Source organism: Oncorhynchus mykiss, chromosome 6 (genome assembly GCF_013265735.2).
Source record: "Oncorhynchus mykiss isolate Arlee chromosome 6, USDA_OmykA_1.1, whole genome shotgun sequence".
Taxonomy (NCBI): domain Eukaryota; kingdom Metazoa; phylum Chordata; class Actinopteri; order Salmoniformes; family Salmonidae; genus Oncorhynchus; species Oncorhynchus mykiss.
The window spans coordinates 40,469,198-40,475,948 of record NC_048570.1 but is presented as its reverse complement, the minus strand read 5'-3'; the positions used below and the strand labels follow the sequence as shown (position 1 = coordinate 40,475,948).

Here is a 6,751-nt window from a genome sequence, read left to right as displayed (position 1 = left end):
CCACTCTCCCTCCCTCCACTCTCCCTCTCTCCACTCTCCCTCCTTCCTGCTCCATTTCCGTATCCCACCCCTGTATCCCCCCGGTCACAGTTGGATGCAGTTGTAGTGGTACGGTCTGTGTCAGAGTCCGGAGGCCGGTCTTTCCCAGTTACGGTCCCAATACTAATACTTCCTCGTTCTTCACTAGACGCGGTTCCCTCGGAGGCTGTCGCTGGGGGTGGGGGGAGTCGTTCGGCGCTGCAGCTACGGTCGGCGGGGCAACGGCGAGACAGGGGCGGAGCGCGAGGCAGGATGGTCCTAGTGCCCACGGACTTCATGGCAAACTCCTGCTCCCCTGCCACTCCACTACCCACACTGCCCATGATGAGGGGTCAGGGGTGAGGGGTTAGAGGGGACAGAGAGTCACTCAGCCTCACACACTGGGAAGCAGTGTGGGTCATCAAGGGCTAAAGGAGGTACTGGAGGCACACACACTGAGGAGGAGGAGGAGGAGGAGGAGGAGGAGGAGGAGGAAGAGAGAGAGAGAGAAGTTAATAATGTGCTCTTCATAAGTACCCTCATGCAAATAGACTGTTCATCCAGATGGTAGCAGAAGGCAGAGGCAGTAATACAGGTATTTACACTGACGTCTATGAATGAGGTTGGATCATCTGTCTAAACAATTATGCTACACAGTGAAAAACAATGTTTAAAAATATAACAGTTCCGGTCAAATGGTGCTGTAGTACAGTGGTTCGTCCTTTAAAAGTTGCAGCCTACTGCAGCACAGCTTGCGTGGTGCCGCAGAATTCTATGGCAGGTTATTTAAGTGCCAACCACTGGTACCATTATTGCTAGTTAGTGCTAGTTTGACCACCAGAGGGCATCTATGAGAAGCATTTGATAGTCTTCAATAGAGGCTGTACTAGAGAATGTAAAACCTTTTTTTGTAAGAACAAAGTATATGGGACTGATTTTAAGAAATGTTGCTTAATTAATTAGATTAATATTATGGTGTTTCTATTCCAAGAAAAACGAACCCTCCGGAAAATATTTTGCTGTACAATGTGATGGTCGGGAGTAGACTACAGTACTACATTTAGCTAAAGAATCCCTGTGTTGTGGGAGACTGGGGTTCAATTTCCCCGACAGGAAGGAAGGAGTAGGCTGTCATTGTAAATAAGAATTTGTTCTTAATGGACTTGCCTAGTTAAATAAAGGTTACGCTAAGAGCATAACATTTCTACACACACATTTTCTAAATCTAGTCTAACCAATATCCAAACGGAGATTCAGTGAAAATAAAAATCTCATTGATTTATCAAGACCAGTCCCCATGCTTGTCTCAGAGCAGTGCAAAATGGTGCTAAAATAGTTGTAGGCTATTGCTTTAAATCCTTCTAGACTTCAATATGCTCTTTAAAAAAATAAGACCTACAACACTTTTAACAGCACATTACTCAACACGAGTGAGACTCATGTCGCCTACGGTAGGCCTACAGTATATTGAAAAATATGACGTGACTCTCCGCAAATAATTACATATAGAGGATTGGAGGATTCTAAATTAAAACCAAAAGCCGCCTCATGGGTCTCCCGGTGGCGGCCGGCACGGGTATCTGTAGCAACGCATTTTGTATTGCGATGTGGTGACTTAGACAGCTGCACCACTGGGGAGGCCCCATCCACAAATGATCAAAATACAGACAGGTGTTGGTCAAGGTATATTGTCATGCTAATAGCCCAAAATGGGTTATTATAATACTGTGCATGGTGTCCAGGTCAGAATAACCAAAACATTTCTTTGCTAAAGACGATCAGAAAGAATGTTGGTACTTATTTATTTTGATCCAAAGCCATGAATGAGCGAGTCACTCAGCTTTATATAGGTGCCGCCAAGTTAATAAACAGATCACTGACCATTTCGAATCCCACCATACCTTCTCCGCTGTGCAATCCGGTTTCCGAGCTGGTTACGGGGGCACCTCAGCCACGCTCAAGGTACTAAACGATATCATAACCGCCATCGATAAAAGACAGTACTGTGCAGCCGTCTTCATCGACCTGGCCAAGGCTTTCGACTCTGTCAATCACTGTATTCTTATCGGCAGACTCAACAGCCTAGGTTTCTCTAATGACTGCCTCGCCTGGTTCACCAACTACTTCTCAGATAGAGTTCAGTGTGTCAAATCGGAGGGCCTGTTGTCCGGACCTCTGGCAGTCTCTATGGGGGGTACCACAGGGTTCAATTCTCGGGCCGACTCTTTTCTCTGTATATATCAACGATGTCGCTCTTGCTGCGGGTGATTCTCTGATCCACCTCTACGCAGACGACACCATTCTGTATACATCTGGCCCTTCTTTGGACACTGTTAACTAACCTCCAGACGAGCTTCAATGCCATACAACACTCCTTCCGTGGCCTCCAACTGCTCTTAAACGCTAGTAAAACTAAATGCTTGCTTTTCAACCGATCGCTGCCCGCACCCGCCCGCCAGACTAGCATCACTACTCTGGACGGTTCTTACTTAGAATATGTGGCCAACTACAAATACCTAGGTGTCTGGCTAAACTGTAAACTCTCCTTCCTATTTCACATCAAAGCCTCCTTCACTCATGCCGCCAAAAATACCGTTGTAAAACTGACTATCCTACCGATCTTCGACGATGTTGTTTACAAAATAGCCTCCAACACTCTATTCAGCAAATGGGATGCAGTCTATCACATAGCCATCTGTTTCGTCACCAAAGCCCCATATACCACCCACCACTGCGACCTGTATGCTCTCGTCGGCTGGCCCTCGTTACATATTCGTCGCCAGACCAGTAAAGCTCTGCTTTAACTCAGCTCACTGGTCACGATAACAACACCCACTCGTAGCACGTGCTCCAGCAGGTATATCTCACTGGTCATCCCCAAAGCTAACACCTCTTTGGTCACCTTTCCTTCCAGTTCTCTGCTGCCAATGACTGGAATGAATTGCAAAAATCGCTGAAGTTGGAGATTTATATCTCCCTCACTAACTTTAAACATCAGCTATCGGAGCAGCTAACCGATCACTACAGCTGTGCACACCCTATCTGTAAATAGCCCATCCAATCTACCTACCTCATCCCCATATTGTTTATATTTACTTTTTTGCTCTTTTGCACACAAGTATTTCTACTTGCACATCATCATCTGCACATCTATCACTCCAGTGTTAATTTGCTAAATTGTAATTACTTCGCTACTATGGCCTATTCACGCCATTTGCACACACTGTATATAGATTTTTTTTCCTATTGTGTTATTGATTGTGCGTTTGTTTATTCCAAGTGTAACTCTGTGTTGTTGTTTATGTCGCACTGCTTTGCTTTATCTTGGCCAGGTCGCAGTTGTAAATGAGAACTTCTCAACTGGCCTACATGGTTAAACTGGCCTACCTGGTTAAATAAAGGTGAAATATATATTTTTTTTAAATGACTGTGCCATCAACTTGATAATATATAACAATATTTTGGAGGTTATTTTGTTTTCAAAAAAACAAAAGTGAGCGATTGTAATCTGAATAATGGCCAAAATAATATTTGTAAAGGCAAAGTCCCTATGGGACTCCCAATCACGGTTGGATGTGATACATTATAATAATACATTTTGTAGTATTATTTGTTTAGTCTTTTCTGGTGGATTAAACTGAAATTGCAACCAATCATGGCCGGTTGTGATACAGCCAACCTAACTAAGAAATACATTTGACGATAGAGTTATCCCCCTACTCTCCTTCTAGGCAAGTCTATTGTCCAACTACCTGCTAATAGCCATAATGGCACTGTACAACGTGACCGTGTGAGTTTGAAAAAGTATTTTCCAGTAATCAACCATTTGTTTAACTGCATTAGACAACTTTGTTCCAATATTTCTGTAATTCAGTGATATTTATTCCCATAGTAATTCATTATGGATCCATAACTAAATAAACATCGGCTTCTGAAAGAGTATTTTTTATCATTATTTAATTAACGAAAGCATAAAGATGACATTATTAGTTACATTGTTTTAGTTTGACTTAGTGCAGACTGGCACTAAGAACAGCGGGAACATTTCCCTAGTCAGCTCCCTTACAGTGACCCTTACAGTGTTACTCTGTGCTACCCAGTGTGGCTCCACCCCTCCCCCTGCCTTCCCCATGGGCTAGATCCATCTTCTGTGCGCAGCACTGCGGCCCCTCCCATGCCCCCTGCCCTAGTGCCTTGAACCTTGCATGCTTTCAGTGGATACAGCTGGAGAAATGCAAGGCAATCCCATTGTGCGCCACTCATGAGCCATGACCAATATGACCAATATATATTGTCCTGCTAATAACAGGATTAATAATATATCTGTGAGAATATCTAATGCTTTTATATAATTCAAAATGAATAATAACAGTTTATTTAAAAAATAACAATATTTTGGAGATTATTCCATATAACGTAAAATGAGTGAGAAAAGGGCCATTCTTGAACATCGGGTGACATTGTTACTAATTTGTAAATAAAGCCAGTTTGCTATTTAGAATTATTTATTTATATCACGTTTCAGGTAAGACCCAGATGCAGACAATGTTGAATTAGCAACAGTTTATTAATCCAACAGGGGCAGGCAAACGACAGGTCAAGGCAGGCAGGGGCGGAGTAATCCAGATAGGTGTGGCAAAAGTACAGAAATGCAGGCAGGCTCAGGGTCTGGGCAGGCAGAAAACTAGAAAACAGGAACAATCGAGAGACAAGAACAGAGGGGAAAACGATGGTAGGCTTGACGAAACAAAACGAACTGGCAACAGACAAACAGAGAACACAGGTATAAATACAGGGGATAATGGGGAAGATGGGCGACACCTGGAGGGGGGTGGAGACAATCCCAAAAAGGCTAAACAGATCAGGGTGTGACAATTTATTTTTTTAGAGGGAGAGAAACCAAAAACCTACAGTCGTCTCATGAGTCCCCCAGTCAAGGCTGGCACAGGTATTGAACCAGCATCAGCACAGCTTGCACTGCTATGCAGCGTCTTAGACCGTTGCGCCACTCAGGTGCGGTCGGGAGTGGGCTACACTACTACAGTAAGAGCAAAATAATTCTAATAAAATAAAATAATAAAAACCTTAGTGTAACTACAGTTTAAGTAAGTAATACTGAAGTCGTGCACAAATATCAGTTTCTATTTAGGTTTATGTCACCCATTCATTGTCAGTTAGAGAGACAGTAGGCCCCAAAAGCATAATCAGTGCTCTAACTCCCCCTTGCGCTGGTCTGGAACAATGAAGTGATGACGCAGGGTATCGTACTAAACCATAAATTACCTCTTAAGTACAGCAGCATAATCGCAAATCTTTTAGTGGAGCAACCACTGTATGCAACGTCCAATATTTATATTTATTTTGCCTTTATTTAACCAGGTAAGACATTAAGAACACATTCTCTTTTACAAAAAGGACCTGACCAAGATTGAGCAATAAACTGTATAGAATAGCAAACATTCAGTTACTATTAGTTACTATTCAGGTTGTTTCTGAACTTATAAATTACTTGTGTGTGTGTGAATGTGTGTGTGTGTGTGTGCACGTGCGTATCTTTGTGCAGCTTGAGTGGGCGATTAGGTCCTGCCTACAAGGCAGTGAGTGAGAGCGCGGCAAAGAGGCACGTGCTGTTATGAAGTGTGGTTGTGTGTGCGTAGGTACACAATTGTTGACAACTACACTAGGTGACATCTTGCTACTCTTGCACCTTTCAATCTGCAATGAAATTTAGATGGAGCGATTGCTAACTAACTCTCCCCTGCGGTCAAGACATTACACACTGTAATGTGTGACGGCATACAGTATTCAATAGTACGCTCAATGCAGTGACATGAGAGAGGAAGAGAAGATAAGAGAGAGAGAGAGAGAGAGAGGGAGAGAAAGAATGAGTCGCTCCTGCCAGATAGGCTATAACCCCCACTCCATGTCCTTCAACACTATTTAATTCCACTCGGGTAAGCTATAGTAGCAGCCTAACTAACACACGGTCTCTCTACTGATATGGTCTCCTTTACTCTCACCCATGATTCTATCCACATCTCTCATCCCTCCCACCTTCTCTCTCCATCTCAACGTGACTATATCAGGATTCGAATAGCACGACTGGGTTTCCTGAAACATCAACAGTTATTATTAGATTGAAATGATTACAGTTGAAGTCAAATAACACGTATTTGTCATTATCTGAGCCGCTTTGATGTAGCCTGGGATACCGTATCGAACCATTACATCCGTATGCCCTGTCTATAACATAGCCTACTCACTGTTTTCAGCACCACTGTTGGTTTCGAGACACGATGATCGTAACAGGCGTTTGTTCGTTAAAAATAGCCTTGGCCCCGTTCCGGTCGGTTCTGAAGGATAATGAAATGTTGTCAGTGGATGTTTTTTTCCCCGATAATAGTCGCAGTCGGTGTTGTATTGATGATGGAGGCAGCGGATGTCGCGATAATCAGCTGTAACCAAACAACCAGACACGCCTCTTCTTCTGCACGACAGAAACGCCCCTTTTTGCACCACTCAACCATACAAGAGCAAAGACTACAGGCTACTGTCATCATCTATCAATCAAAAGTATTGGAAATAGCTGTAATCATATTTTCGACCACCTATAGTCCTTTAAATACAATTTGTCTGGGATGGCGCAATTAAAGGAAATTGGGAATATATTCCTACCAGTATTATTGACTCTAGGTGCATAAAGTAATTTGTGGTGTAACAGTATGTTGAAGAG

The 6,751-nt window shown here is 43.2% G+C and overlaps 1 long non-coding RNA gene across 1 annotated transcript; it reads right to left on the bottom strand.

Annotated features, from left to right (window-relative positions):
* Positions 1-40: 40 nt before the first annotated feature.
* LOC110525958 lies at positions 41-6,478 on the bottom strand. Its single transcript, XR_002473848.2, has 2 exons — positions 6,282-6,478; positions 41-473 (listed from the first exon to the last, which is right to left on the bottom strand). It is a non-coding gene; the product is annotated as an uncharacterized LOC110525958 (long non-coding RNA).
* Positions 6,479-6,751: the final 273 nt, after the last annotated feature.